At 36.0% G+C, this 15,655-nt stretch overlaps 1 protein-coding gene across 11 annotated transcripts in view; it reads right to left on the bottom strand.

The window, feature by feature from the left end:
• Galnt13 (polypeptide N-acetylgalactosaminyltransferase 13) overlaps positions 1–15,655 on the bottom strand; it is a 657,006-nt gene that overhangs the window by 432,814 nt on the left and 208,537 nt on the right. The gene's annotated exons all lie outside the window — the stretch shown is intronic.

Below are 15,655 nucleotides of genomic sequence, written 5' to 3'. Positions count from 1 at the left end.
TGGTTCAGTCCAGCCAAAGCAACTGAAGTGGAAGTGGCAGAAAGGAGCAGAACCAGCAGTGGAGTTGGCAGAAGCAGTCCAACTTTCCTTCCTGAATGTTCTCCCGTTTGCCTAAACCCACAGACCTAGCCAGGCCAGAGATCTCCATGGAAAGGCCCCAGGCACACAAAAGTTGTTTCTTTTGTCTATGTGCTCAAGCCTATTTCCCTACTTTTCTTTGAAGAGATTAAGTATAGTTTTATATTGAGGTGCATAATATATTTTAAAGTTGTGTTTTGTGCAAGGTGATATATTTGGACCATCTACATATTGCATTTTTCTGCCTGCACATATCCTGTTGGACCAGCACAATTTCCTGCAGATGTCTATTCTCAGATATACATCTTTTGCTTCATTAAAAAGGATCAGATTTCCATACCTATATAAAATTAAGTCTGTGTATTCCATTAGATTCCACTGATAAATGTACACCAATATGCTGGTTTTATTCCTATGGCTCTGTTGTATACCTTGAAAACCAAAATGGTAATACCTCTACAAGTTCTTTTATTACTCAGTATTATTTTATCTACCCTGGAGCTTTGTATTTCCACATGAAGCTAGAAATGTTTCCCCCAATTTCTATGGGAATTTGTATTGGGATTTTAACAGAGATTATTCTCTCATCTTTATGATTGAAAGTTTTGAGGGGCACAGTAGACTAGGCTGGCGTCTGTCTTCTCTCAGACTTCGTGGAATATCCAAGACTTTCTGGCTTTCAAATTGTCTATTAAGAAATAAAGTATTATTCTAATGGGCCTTCCTTTATATGTTACCTGGTCTTCTTACATTACAGCTTTAAATATCTATTATTTTTAGAAACATTTGGTATTTTTATTATTATATGTCATGAGAAATTTCTTTTGAGGTCCTGTCTATTTATTGGCTTCTTTGTTTCTTGAACCTTTATAGGCACCTTCTTTAAATAAGAGAAATTTTCTTTAATGATTTTGTTAAAATAATGTTCTATGTGACTTTGACCTTGGTACATTCTTATTTTATGTCGAATATTCATCAATTTAGTCTTTTCATCATTTTCAAGAATTTCATATTTTGTGACTGAAATTTTTTAGATTTAGCATTTTTCAGACAGAGGTATTCATTTCTTCTATATTGTCTGAAGTTTACCTCTAAAACTTTAACATCCTAAATTTTTCATTTCCTGACTTATTTCAATTTAAGTTTGCTTTAGTGATTCTATTTATCTTTAAATTATACTTTCATGTCTTGAATATCTTTCCTTATTTTATTCAGGTATTTATGCTTTCAAGGATTTTTATTGAGGCATTTATTCATAGCCTATTTAAGGTCCTTGAAGATACTCATAATTGTTGTTTGAAGCCCTTGTCATATGGTTCAACTATTTTACAATTCTCAGGGTTTATATTAATGGGTTTTCTGATGGAGGCATATTGTCTTGGATGTTCATGTTTGTGATCTTGTGATAGTGTCTAGGCATATGGAGATATGAGTTAATTGTATGTGTTAAATTTGACATTTTCTTGTTGGTTAGTTGTTTCATGTTTCCGGTTGTTGTTGCCCACTCTACATTCTGTTTAAGTGTAGTGTCTGTGGGGTTAGAGGGACCCTCAGTGGGTGATCAACTAATACAAAAGAATGGAGATGGGCTTTAAGGAAAGGCTGAAACTGTTGTCAGAAAGTGCTTTCTTTCTTTGGATTTCCATTTCTATGAGAAGAAACAATGACCAAGGCAAATCTTATAAAAGGCAGCATTTAATTGGACCTGGCTTACTGATTCTGAGACTCAATCCATTATCATTATGACAGGAAGCATAGCAGCATCCAAGCAGGCATGGCACTGGTAGAGCTAAGAGTTCTACATCTTACCCTGAAGGCAAATAGGAGAAGACTGTCCTCTTGGCAGCTAGGTGACAGATCTCAAAACCCAAACCCACAGTGGTACATTTCTTCTAACAAGGCCTTACCTACTTCAAGAAGGCCACAACTCCTAAAACTGCTACTCCCTAGACCAAGCATATGCAAACCAATACAATAGTATATTTGAGTCCACACAAACAGTGGAGTCCCCTATAAATGGAAGTAGAACAATAAGCGAGGCTCCCCAAGCAGGTTGCTATGAGGCTAAGAGTTAAGTCTGAAAGAACAGAAGACAAAAAGAATAGTGAGTATCACTTACCTGGCATACTAGGGAGGTGGATGATATTCTGCCCAGTTGCTAACAGGGTAAAAAGACTGTCTCAGGAGTTTTGATCAGAATCTGAACTAAAAGGATCCTTCCTACAGCCTAGTTTTCATAGTATTAAAATGTACTATGCCTGTGAATGACAAAAATGACCAGCATGGCAATACATTCTTAAAGGTGGGATAATGACACTCAATATAATAATGCTAAACAACAGTTATGTAATTGTACTTAAAGTCCATTCAACAGGGAATGCTTGAGACTAGGCAATTACCTGGATTTAGAGAAGTCAGGGATCTTAAAGGAAAACATACTACTACCACGTTACTAGACCAGCATAATTCCCAAATTTTAAAACTTAGCCTCTTCCCCCATATAAGTATCTCTTACCCCATGTTTTAATAGCTTTATAATTCTTATATCAAAAGCAACTTCAATAAATTTTCACTGAAAAAAAATGAAGTGCTCGTTTATGACCTTACTTTAATTAAAACTGGTCATGTTAATTTGGAGGTAGAGAGTTACAATTGTGAATTTTGGTAAGCATTATGGTTAACTTCCCCCTAAATTTCAAAAAAAAAAGCACATAGATTCAAAGGAATTTTTTAATCTAGAAAGAATAATTATTTTTGAGTGTTTGGCTATTTTACGACAACTCCAACTGTGACAATTTTCAGTAATTAAGTATATTGGGAGTATATTTCCAACATTAAAGATAGCCATACATTGAACATGTGATTCAAATTGGATAGTCAATTTAAACTCCAAAAGACCCAATTTATTTATAACAGGCATTTTGCATATATTATGTTGTCTAGCAAAACATCTTCAATATTTGACAGGGCTTTCTAATACATGCATAATGTCAAACATTTCCCTCAGCTTTTTTTCTTAATAATTTTAATTAGTTCTTATTTTTAATATATTTCTTTATTCATTTTACATTCTGATAACAAGCCCCTCTCACTTCTCTTCTCCCAGGCTTACCCTCATATTTCCTTCACTCCATTCCTCTCCATGGTACATTAAGTAGCAGCAGGCTAAGTACTCCCTCCGCCCCCACCCCAAGGACAAACAAGGCATCCCAGCTGGGGTACAGCAATCCAAAGGCAGGCAACAGAGTCAAAGTGGTACCTCCTCCAATTGTTAGGCAACCCATATGAAGACCAAGCTTCATATTTGCTACGTATGTGTCGGGGACTAGATCTAACCTAGGCATATTCTTTGGTTGGGTTCAGTCTCTGTGAGCACCTAAGAGCTGAGTTTATTGAGTCTGTAGGTCTTCTTGTAGTGTCCTTGAAATCTCAAGTGATAGCACATGCTGCCAAAGATGTGGAGCAAGGGAAATACTCCACTGTTGGTGGGAGTGCAACCATTTTGGAAATCACCATTCCTGGGCATATACTGAAAAAAATGTTCCACCATCCCATAAGGACACTTGCTCAACTATGTTCATAGCAACTTTATTCATAATAGCTAGTAACTGGAAACAACGAAGATGTCCAACTAAATAATGGATAGTGAAAATGTGGGACATTTACAAACTGGGGGGTACTAGTCAGCTATTAAAACCTGGGACTTCATGAAATTTCTAGAAAAATAGATGGACTTAATTCTTATTTTTATAGCTCAACTTGATATAAGAAGATTCATGTAGAATAATTTTTACCAATAAGGATGGGATCTTGTAACAATGACTGCAGTTAACAACCTCAGAATTCATAACTTTTCATAGTACAACTCATGGGCATGAGAGGCTAAAATTGGCATGTCTAAATTATAAACTGTCAAACACTGTGAAATTCTTCCATAGACACCAAGAGTCTCCATATTTAGCTTATGTTACAAGATCGCCAGACAAAGGCCTGTCTTTCTACATTTCTGTACTATGATCTCAAAAGTACAATTAAATATCCAATGATCAAAAGAAGTCCTGCCACTAAAATTAGCCATTTATTTATTGACTATAGTGATCTACTGCTCACTGGTTTGCTTAATCAATCCTTTATTTATATCTTAAGTTTCAATGAATATTTAAAATTGTTTTAATCTGGTATACAATAAAACAAAATAGTTCAGCATGCAATTTTCTAAGAGAAATTTGAAAATATTAGTGAATACATTTTAGAGATGTAAAAGAACAATTTAATGTGGTATTAGTGGAAAATCTGTGCATGTAGATATATTTGTACTTGTGTGGAAATGTGTGGATGTGTATACACACACACACACACATATATATATATGTATATATATATATACATATATATATATATATATATATATATATATATATATATATGTTGGAGTCAGAAGACAGTACCTTGTGTCTTCTAAAATACTCCACCATTTTTTTGAGACAGAATCCATAATATAACTTGGCATTCTTAGATTTGGCGTTGCTGGCCAGTTGGCTTTAGGGGTTCTCCATTCTTACCATCTAGACTCTGGATTATAAGTGCCCATCACTGTGTTTGGGTTTTAATTATGTGCTGTTGATACAGACTAATGCCTTCATGCTTATGTTACAAACTCTGTATTGACTGATTCATTTCTCTCTCCAAATCATTTGGATTCAATACACTAATATTGTAATACTTGAAGTAAATATTTTGAGACCACTCAACTCTACTTAAAACTGCTGACTTAGGGTTTCCAGAATTGTTCCATTCCCTATTAGCATCTTTCCTTGGCAGGTATTCCATGGCTCTAGGCTCTTTCTTTGGGTCTGCAAGGCATCTTTAACTTCAGAGATTATTAAGCCCATGTCTGGGATCCACACATGACCTTCTGGGCTTCCCAAAAGTTTGGGACATTTCTCTGTCTCTTCCCTGTCTAGGTTTTGGTTGACTCAACTATTGACCAAGTCAAGTTTCATAAAGAACAACATTTAATTGGGGCTAGCTTAAAGATTCATATACTCATTCCAGTATCATTATGACAGGAAGCATGAAAGTGTCCAGGCAGGCATGTAGCTGGAGTACCTGAGAGTGCTACATCTTGTTCTGGAGACAAAAAGAAGACTGCTGTCTTCCAGGCAGCTAAGAGAAGATTCTCAAAGCCCACGGTGATACACTTCCTCCAAGAAGATCACATTTACTCCAACAAGGCTACACTTCCTAATAGTACCAATCCCTGGGCTAAGTATATTCAAACTACCATATTCTACTCTCTGGTCCCCATAGGCTTGTTTAAACCAATGAAACTATGGGGGCCATACCTTGCCAAAACTTAGCACAAAATACATTTAATCCACATACTATCATACCTAGACCTTTGCTTTACGTGGAATTTGCTCTGTACCAGGTTGGCCTTGAATTCAAGAGATCTGCTTGCTTCTCTCTTCTGGGATTAAAGATCTATATTGCCATGCATACACCTAAGCTGTTCATGCCCTCTATGCCTCAAGATCTAGATCACAGATTTGCCTTTCATATCTTGATTGTAGGTCATTTTAAATTAAAAGTAATTAACTCTTTTTCAACTGCAAACATATAAACAATAATCATAGCTGAGTGTGATTTTGCTCTGTGCTCACCACTCCCTTAAATCCATTTAACACCCTTGGGCATGGGACTTAGATCCTTTTGACAGTGCCCCTTTATTACTTGAGCCATACATTTGTATCTTTCCTTTCTAAGACTGCTATTTTTGATCAAAATATTCTTCAGAAGAGAAAACCAGAGGGCAAAGTCTATGGTGGGCTCTTTTGAGACTTCCCTTTTCAATGCAATTAATTGAAATCTCTTTACCTTCATTGCAGGTAGACTGTCCAAGACAAGGGCAAATAGCAGCTGCATTCTTCACCAAAATATTACAAGGACAGACTACATACTGAAATTTGTCTCCACAGAAAGCTCTAGAGCCAAACTTTCACAGTTTAAATAATTCCCAAAACCAAAATTTTCCATCTTCCTAAGAAGATAGTCTATTAAGCCCCACGTAAAGCATCCCACTGCTTTCCATAACAAAAGTCATAAAATCCACTTTTTTCCCAACAGAACCATGGTCATGTCTACCACAGAAATAATTCATGCCCAGTACCAACTTCTGTCTTTGGGTTACCATTTCTGTGAAGAGACAACATGACCAAGGCAACTCTTACAATATTTAAATGCAGCTGGCTTATAGGTTGAGAGGTTTATTACATTACTATCATGACTGAAAACATGGAAGTGTCCAGGCATGTAGCTGGGGTAGCTGAGAGTTATACGTCTTGTTCCAAAGCCAAACAGAAGACTATTGTGTTCCAGGCAGCTTGAAGGATGTCCTCATCACCCACACTCACAGTGATACACCTCCTCCAAGGCCAGACCTACTCTAATAAGGCCATACCTATTAAGAGTGCCACTCCCTGGGCCATGCATATTCATATCCCACACTGCCAAAATCTTATGTTTCATATTAAAAATATACATGACATATGAAATACAATTATAAAGTATGCTAACTCATCTATTTCTCAGTATATATTTGTGATGCTTGTTACAGATTATTGAAGCATGTGCTTTTATCAGGTTGTGATTTTTTTATTGACAGTAACACATTTTAACCATTGCAGGAAATAACATTTCCAATTGGGTACTTTATGTATATAACATATTTTATGTTCTTAATAAACTTGTCCTTTCTCTTCATATGAATTGTGTCTGGTGTTGGGTTTTTGTTGTTGTTGTTCTTGTTGTTATTGTTGTTGTTGTTATAGTCTTTAGTTCTTAGAAGTAGTGTATCTACCTCAGGTGAAAAAATTGATTTAGACAATACACTGACCTATTTATTACATATATTGTATATATGTATACATAGGCTTTGTAGTAGCAAGAGTATGATTCATTATTAGTTTTTCAGCTATTGCTGAAGACAATGTATCTCAGAGGCTCCTGAGCTGGAAGTGATCTGAAAGCCTCCTTCCTAATAAATAATGTTCATGGTACCAGAAGGAGCCTTACAAGCTTCCAATTGAGAGAACACTTGCAGCCTAAATCAAAGTAATCATTTTCTCTTTTATAAAATGAGCATCTTGGGTATTTATTGTACAGAGAAAAGCAAAAAGATACCTTAAGTCTATATCAGGGTAAATATGCATGTCTGTTTTTCTCATCTGAGGTTTAAGAAGTATGTCAGTTACAAACTTATGAGGGTTCAGAAAAATTAGTGCTTTTTTACTCATTCAAAAATAAATGATAGAGAACAAAATTTTATCATAAATTATGCTTATAATTTTTACCAAGCATTATTTATATAATTATTCATAAATTCAGTATATCACCAGTCTTTAAAAAACAGGTGGCCCATATATATATATATCAGATAAAATTGATGAAGCTAAGTACAGGCTGACAGGAACCGGATATAGATGTCTCCTGAGAGACACAGTCAGAGCATGTCAAATACATAGGCGAATGCTAACAGCAAACCATTGAACTGAGTGCTGACCCCATCCCCACCCCTGTTGGAGGAATTAGAGAAAGGATTGAAAGAACTGAAGGTGCTTGCAACCCCATAAGAACAACAGCCAACCAACCAGAGCTACCAGGGACTAAACAATTACGCAAAGACTATACATGGACAGACCTATGGCTCCAGCTGCATATGCAGCGGAGGATGGCCTTGTTGGGCACCAATGGAAGGAGAAGCCCTTGGTCCTGCCAAGTGGGTCCCCAGTGCAGAGAAATGTCAGGGGAGCAGGAAGTGGGGGTGGATGGGGAAGGGCACACCCTTATAGAAAAAGAGGAGGGAGGTGGGCTAGGGATTTTATGTCTAGGAAACCGGAAAGGGAATAACATTTGAAATGTAAATAAAAAATATCCAATAAAAGGAAAATGAAAGAAAGAAAACAACAATAAAACGCCATGTATTTGTTTTTTTTAATTTTATTTTATTTTATTTATTTTTTTTTATTAACTTGAGTATTTCTTATATACATTTCGACTGTTATTCCCTTTCCCGGTTTCCGGGCAAACATCCCCCCTCCACCCTCCCCTTCCTTATGGGTGTTCCCCTCCCAACCCTCCCCCCATTGCCGCCCTCCCCCCAACAGTCTAGTTCACTGGGGGTTCAGTCTTATCAGGACCCAGGGCTTCCCCTTCCACTGGTGCTCTTACTAGGATATTCATTGCTACCTATGAGGTCAGAGTCCAGGGTCAGTCCATGTATAGTCTTTAGGTAGTGGCTTAGTCCCTGGAAGCTCTGGTTGCTTGGCATTGTTGTACATATGGGGTCTCGAGCTCCTTCAAGCTCTTCCAGTTCTTTCTCTGATTCCTTCAACGGGGGTCCTATTCTCAGTTCAGTGGTTTGCTGCTGGCATTCGCCTCTGTATTTGCTGTATTCTGGCTGTGTTTCTCAGGAGCGATCTACATCCGGCTCCTGTCAGTCTGCACTTCTTTGCTTCATCCATCTTGTCTAATTGGGTGGCTGTATATGTATGGACCACATGTGGGGCAGGCTCTGAATGGGTGTTCCTTCAGTCTCTGTTTTAATCTTTGCCTCTCTCTTCCCTGCCAAGGTTATTCTTGTTCCCCTTTTAAAGAAGGAGTGAAGCATTCCCATTTTGATCATCCGTCTTGAGGTTCATTAGTTCTAGGCATCTAGGGTAATTCTAGCATTTGGGCTAATAGCCACTTATCAATGAGTGCATACCATGTGTGTCTTTCTGTGATTGGGTTAACTCACTCAGGATGATATTTTCCAGGTCCAACCATTTGCCTACGAATTTCATAAAGTCAATGTTTTTGATAGCTGAGTAATATTCCATTGTGTAGATGTACCACATTTTCTGTATCCATTCCTCTGTTGAAGGGCATCTGGTTCTTTCCAGCTTCTGGCTGTTATAAATAAGGCTGCGATGAACATAGTGGACATGTGTCTTTTTTATATGTTGGGGCATCTCTTGGGTATATGCCCAAGAGAGGTATAGCTGGATCCTCAGGCAGTTCAATGTCCAATTTTCTGAGGAACCTCCAGACTGATTTCCAGAATGGTTGTACCAGTCTGCAATTCCACCAACAATGGAGGAGTGTTCCTCTTTCTCCGCATCCTCGCCAGCATCTGCTGTCACCTGAGTTTTTGATCTTAGCCATTCTCACTGGTGTGAGGTGAAATCTCAGGGTTGATTTGATTTGCATTTCCCTGATGACCAAGGATGTTGAACATTTCTTTAGGTGTTTCTCAGCCATTCGGCATTCCTCAGCTGTGAATTGTTTGTTTAGCTCTGAACCCCATTTTTTAATAGGGTTATTTGTCTCCCTGCGGTCTAGCTTCTTGAGTTCTTTGTATATTTTGCATATAAGGCCTCTATCTGTTGTAGGATTGGTAAAGATATTTTCCCAATCTGTTGGTTGCTGTTTTGTCCTAACCACAGTGTCCTTTGCCTTACAGAAGCTTTGCAGTTTTATGAGATCCCATTTGTCGATTCTTGATCTTAGAGCATAAGCCATTGGTGTTTTGTTCAGGAAATTTTTTCCAGTGCCCATGTGTTCCAGATGCTTCCCTAGTTTTTCTTCTATTAGTTTGAGTGTGTCTGGTTTGATGTGGAAGTCCTTGATTCCCTTGGACTTAAGCTTTGTACAGGGTGATAAGCATGGATCGATCTGCATTCTTCTACATATTGACCTCCAGTTGAACCAGCACCATTTGCTGAAAATGCTATCTTTTTTCCATTGAATGGTTTTGGCTCCTTTGTCAAAAATCAAGTGACCATAGGTGTGTGGGTTCATTTCTGGGTCTTCAATTCTATTCCATTGGTCTATCTGTCTGTCTCTGTACCAATACGATGCAGTTTTTATCACTATTGCTCTGTAATACTGCTTGAGTTCAGGGATAGTGATTCCCCCTGAAGTCCTTTTATTGTTGAGGATAGCTTTAGCTATCCTGGGTTTTTTGTTATTCCAGATGAATTTGCAAATTGTTCTGTCTAACTCTTTGAAGAATTGGATTGGTATTTTGATGGGGATTGCATTGAATCTGTAGATCGCTTTTGGTAAAATGGCCATTTTTACTATATTAATCCTGCCAATCCATGAGCATGGGAGATCTTTCCATCTTCTGAGGTCTTCTTCAATTTCTTTCCTCAGTGTCTTGAAGTTCTTATTGTACAGATCTTTTACTTGCTTGGTTAAAGTCACACCGAGGTTCTTTATATTATTTGGGTCTATTATGAAGGGTATTTGTTTTTTAAACCATTAACCTCTTCAGAACTTGTAAATTTTACTTATAAATTTTAAATAAAAGTTATATATTAGTTTAGTAAATATTATTCAGTTACAAAAATGTAATCTCTTTTAAAGTAAATCAAATCAAATTTAGTTATAAATAAATATTTATGTAGTCAAAGATAAAAGAGTATGCATGAAAAACAGCCATACAAAATCATTACTTGTATAAATAGCTATGTTAAACATGTCAATAATACACACACACCACTAAAATAAAGAATGATGTCTATTTCATATTGTTCAGTCAAATTGCCACTGAATATAGTCAATGACTAGAGTGTAATAATTTTCCGTGCATATTATATTTATAATATTAACTACAAAATGATAAACTTGTTAACAAAGTATCATTTCCATGGACGAGTAATTCAATAAAAGAAATTCAGAAAGTTGGTTGTAGATCCCACCTGTGCTTATGCTTGAAATGTATTTTCACATACAGATTCATGGCATTCTATTACCGGACCAACGAGTATAAAGGATAAGAAAGTAGATAGCCTTTCTGAACTTATTTCAATAAATAAGGAGGAATAAACTAAGTCTAAGACTTTGAATTCTGACGCCATTAGCTACTTCTTTAACAAACAATCAAAAACCAAAAACACACGTGCACACACACACACACACACACACACAGAGAGAGAGAGAGAGAGAGAGAGAGAGAGAGAGAGACAGAAATCCACTCATTTTGATACCATCATAACCAATGATGACAAAATATCCAAGTAACGTCTCTACCCATGGTTTCCCCAGTTGTAGCACAAGAAGGTAATTACGTTTTTATGAGGTTCTATTTCCATTGTTTTGCCTGAAGAAACATAGACCTGCTCAGCTGAGAAGTAGTATTCAAACATTACAATTGCTACTCGTATTAAAATTATGCTTCTACTTCATTTGAATCAGAAAGGAAATTAGTTTCAATTCACAGTTTTCAATTGCCATAATTTCAAAATTTTGCAATAATTTACAAAACACTTGTTTTTCTTCAAAGGATCGATGTAAATTGAAACTTTCCTTCCGTTTAAAATGTTATCATCGGTAGAGAATTAGTTCATCCATATCTTTGAATTTCCTAGAGAAACTAAATGTAGTAAGAGGAACTAACACAAGTCAGTTGGAAAATAAATAAAGATTAACTGGACAAAACTGTGTTTTCTAACATTTTTGTTATAGAAACACCTCTTTGGAAAGATAAAGGATCAAGAACTAGGTATGTCCTTCAGATGACTGGAAAGCAATTGGATTGCCTTACTAGGGATGAAAAAATAAGCAAAGAAGGGAAATATAAAAATTTCAATATTGAGCATAGAAGTTAAAGTAATGTTTAAAGCTGGCAATCGTGACAAATTACCCAATTCATAAAAACATTTCTAGTGATTTGAAATGAACTGTTACTAAGACATGATGTGTCAAATAGCTCAAAAGTAAAATGAATTAAAAAAGAAATCATTTTCTTCAGCAGTACTGTTTATATGAAATCTTGTATAAATATTAACAATCGGTTTTCCATTTAGTTTAGCCAAAACAAATAAGATTATAGGTAGCATAAAATGGACTTAATACAGAGCTAGTTAACATAAGTGGGAGAAGCATTAGTATTATATTAAGTCATATCAGCACTTAACATACCTCCCAAAGAGCACATACATGATATAGAAATTTAGAGATTATATTATATTCAACGTAAAAATAATGATGTGCAATTTAGTGGCTAAAATTGGAGTAACAATATTGTCTTGTGGAAAACACATTACTTGTAAAATCTATTTTTAGTCGAGGTATGTTAACTTTTATAACTCAGGTAGAACTGATGTACTAGACTTTATGCAATACAAGAATTATGTAAGAAAAGAGTACATAATAATTAAAAAGTACATTGTAAGCAAATAATCAGGAAAACAAATGTAGTAAAAATAATAAAATTATTTTGGAACTTTCTAACAAATTACATTAAAAGTGACATAAAGTAAAAATACCATGTTTTAAGCATTACAACTTTTGGCTCAAATAAGGCAGTGAATAGGTTGCATGGAAATTGAAAGCACCTCACTCCCACACGTCAGAAAGAAAATAGTAACCCACTGAATCCTTCAAAAGGTACTCATTCAAAACTTTATATTATTTATAAAAAATCATGTTTCAATCATTTTTATCAAATGAACAGCTCACTTTCTAGTGGTTAACACCATAGTCAATCACCTCGTAATGTGAAGATATTTACAGTCACCAGAGACCAGAACTCTGCTGCCTTCTTGACCTACCTAGCAATTATTTCAAGAGGACATGTAGTTACCTTGCAAGATGACACAAAATTCATGTTGATTATCAATCATCAATGTCATTCTAAGAAGTTGAATTTTAAAAAGAGGTAGCCATGAAATATTCCTTTATAAATATACATATTCTCATTCAAAAGCCTCTTTTAAAAAATGCCTAGGACATTGTCAATTGGACAAAATGGCCACCAACATATTGGGAAAAGGTCTTTATTAATCCTATATCCAATAGAGTGCTAATATCTAATATATACAAGGAAATCAAGAAACTAGACCCCAGAGAATTGAATAGTCCTAATAGGAAATGGGGTATAGAGCTAAACAAAGATTCCTAAAATGAGGAATACAGAATGGCTGAGAAACACCTAAAGAAGTGCCCAACATCCTTAGTCAGGGAAATGAAAACCAAAGCAACCCTGAGATACTACCTCACACCAGTCAGAATGGCTAATGTCAAAAATTCAGGAGCCAGTAGATGCTGGCAAAGATGTGGAGAAGTAGAAACAAACCTCCATTTTCAGTGAATTGCAAGCTGGTACAACTCTGGAAATCAGTCTGGTGGTTCCTCAGAAAATTGGACATAGTACTACCTGAGGACCCAGCTATACCACTACTTGACATACAGCCAAAAGATGCTCCAACATATAACAAGGACACATGCCCCATTATGTTCATAGGAGCCTTATGTTTTAATAGCCAGTCTTTGGAAATAAGCCAGATGTCCATGAACAGAGGAAGGGATACAGAAATGTGGAACATCTACACAATGGAATACTACTCAGCTATTAATAACAGTGACTTCATGAAATTCACAGGCAAATGGATGGAAAATATTATCCTAAGGGGGGTAACCCAGTCACAAAAGAACACACATGGTATGCACTCACTGATAAGTGGATATTAGCTCAAAAGAATACCTAAGAAAAAAATTCACAAATCATATGAAGCTCAAGAAGAAGGAAGACCAAAATGTGGATGCCTCATTCCTTCTTAGAAGGGAGAATAAAATACTCAAGAGAGGAAATACAGGGATAAAGAATGGAGCAGGGACTAAAGAAAAGCTCATCCAGAGACTGCATCACTTGGGGATATATCCAATATGCAGCCACCAAATCCGGTCACTATTGCTGGTGCCAAGAAGTGTTTTCCGAGAGGAGCCTAATATGGATGTCTCCTGAGAGGCTCTGCCAGAGCCCTACTGATACAGATGAGGATATTTGCAGCTAACCATTGGACTGCTCAAGGGGACCACAGTGGAGGAGTTAGAGAAAAAGACTGAAGGAGATGAAGGGCTATGAAACCCCACAGGGAGAACAATAATATCAAACAAACAGACCCCACCGGAACTCCCAGGGACTAAACCATGAACCAATGAGTACACATGGAGGAATTCATGGTTCCAGGCACATTAGCAGAGGATGGCATTGTCCAGCACCAATAGGAGGAAAAGCTCTTGATCTAGGAAGGCCTGTTTCCCCAGTATAGGGAAATGCCAGGGTGTTGAGTTTGGAATGGGTGGGTAGGAGTGAGATCATCCTCATAGAGGCAAGGGAAGGGGGAGAGAATGTGTGAGAGGGGGGAAAGAGGATAACATTTAAATGCAAATACATAAAATATCCAAGATAAATAAATAAATAAATAAATAAATAAATAAATAAATAAATAAATAGCCTATTCTATATTCCTCTGGCTTGGAGAAATAAACTGATCTCCATTTTATCTAACCCTGCATTTAATATTCATCATTTGTCCTTTGAGGAATAAAATCATCACTTACATTGTATGGCACTCAACAAGAGAAACCTCTATCTAGTTATCTTTTCTCTACTGATAACTCTCAAAACATTTTAACAAAATCAAACCTCCAATTTAATTTCAAACTTTATGAAATAAATATGAATTTTGTCATATGGACATATCTAATGTTCCACTACAATTGATTTGATTACTGCTATTCTGATGGCATATAGCAACATGCCAAATTTCATCCTGTTTGTGTCTTTGCTTAAATACCTAAGGTAACTTAGAACACTTTGGTTTCTTTTCTTACGAGACTCTTTAAAAGCATAATATATGTCATATTGCTTAAAAATGAGAATTCTTTAAAACAGTGACTTATAAACTAATCACCAATTTCTCATGATTTCCAGCACTCTTATCAATATAGTGGCATGTTGAAAATTATATATCTAAGAATATATTCTACTGATACTGCTAAATATTAGGGAACCAGTAGCTAAGTATTAGTGCAGTGTTCTTTAGAACAGTCATATCCTCCTGTGATATTTGAAGAATCTAAGGTAATATGAAAGGAAATTGCTCAAATTATACCTTAGAGACTAAAGAAAACCAAGACTCAAACATGGTTTTACTGTGGTTCAACCACAAGTATCCATTAAAGATTAAGGCAACTTTATTATTTTAAACACCACAGATAATATCAAAGCATTAGTAAGATAAATCAATGGGCATTTGAAATTGACTACTTTCAAAGCAATCTATTTCATTCTGATCTCTGACAGCATTTGTACCTAGAAGATATTCTTCAAATGTATGAGAATAAAACACAGTATGCCTATAAAGAACAATTTCAATGTGAAAAGCAAGCAGAAATATATCACAGTATGTTTAAGGTGTGTGACTTTAGTACTGGCTAAGAGTCAAGAATTGGTAATGTCTATCATAGCTCATTTATATTATGTTTCTCACTAATCTAAAATATTAAACTTGAATTTCTACTGTTGTCAAATTGAAGATGATAGCTAATTATGCTGCTTATGTGGGGAGAGGAGATAGGACAGATATTAATATTCTATCTAAAAGGTAATAAACATATGTATCATTTTAATAGAGACCAATCTAAAGGAATAATAGCTTCTACCTTATGAAGAAAGGCTTACTAGCTAATAATGTGGTAGTTTAACAAATTAATTAAGAAAAAACTAACAAGATAAATAATGTGA

This window comes from Rattus norvegicus, chromosome 3 (genome assembly GCF_036323735.1).
Source record: "Rattus norvegicus strain BN/NHsdMcwi chromosome 3, GRCr8, whole genome shotgun sequence".
NCBI lineage: Eukaryota > Metazoa > Chordata > Mammalia > Rodentia > Muridae > Rattus > Rattus norvegicus.
The sequence above is the reverse complement of the archived record's forward strand: the minus strand, read 5'-3'. Positions and strand labels throughout refer to the sequence as shown.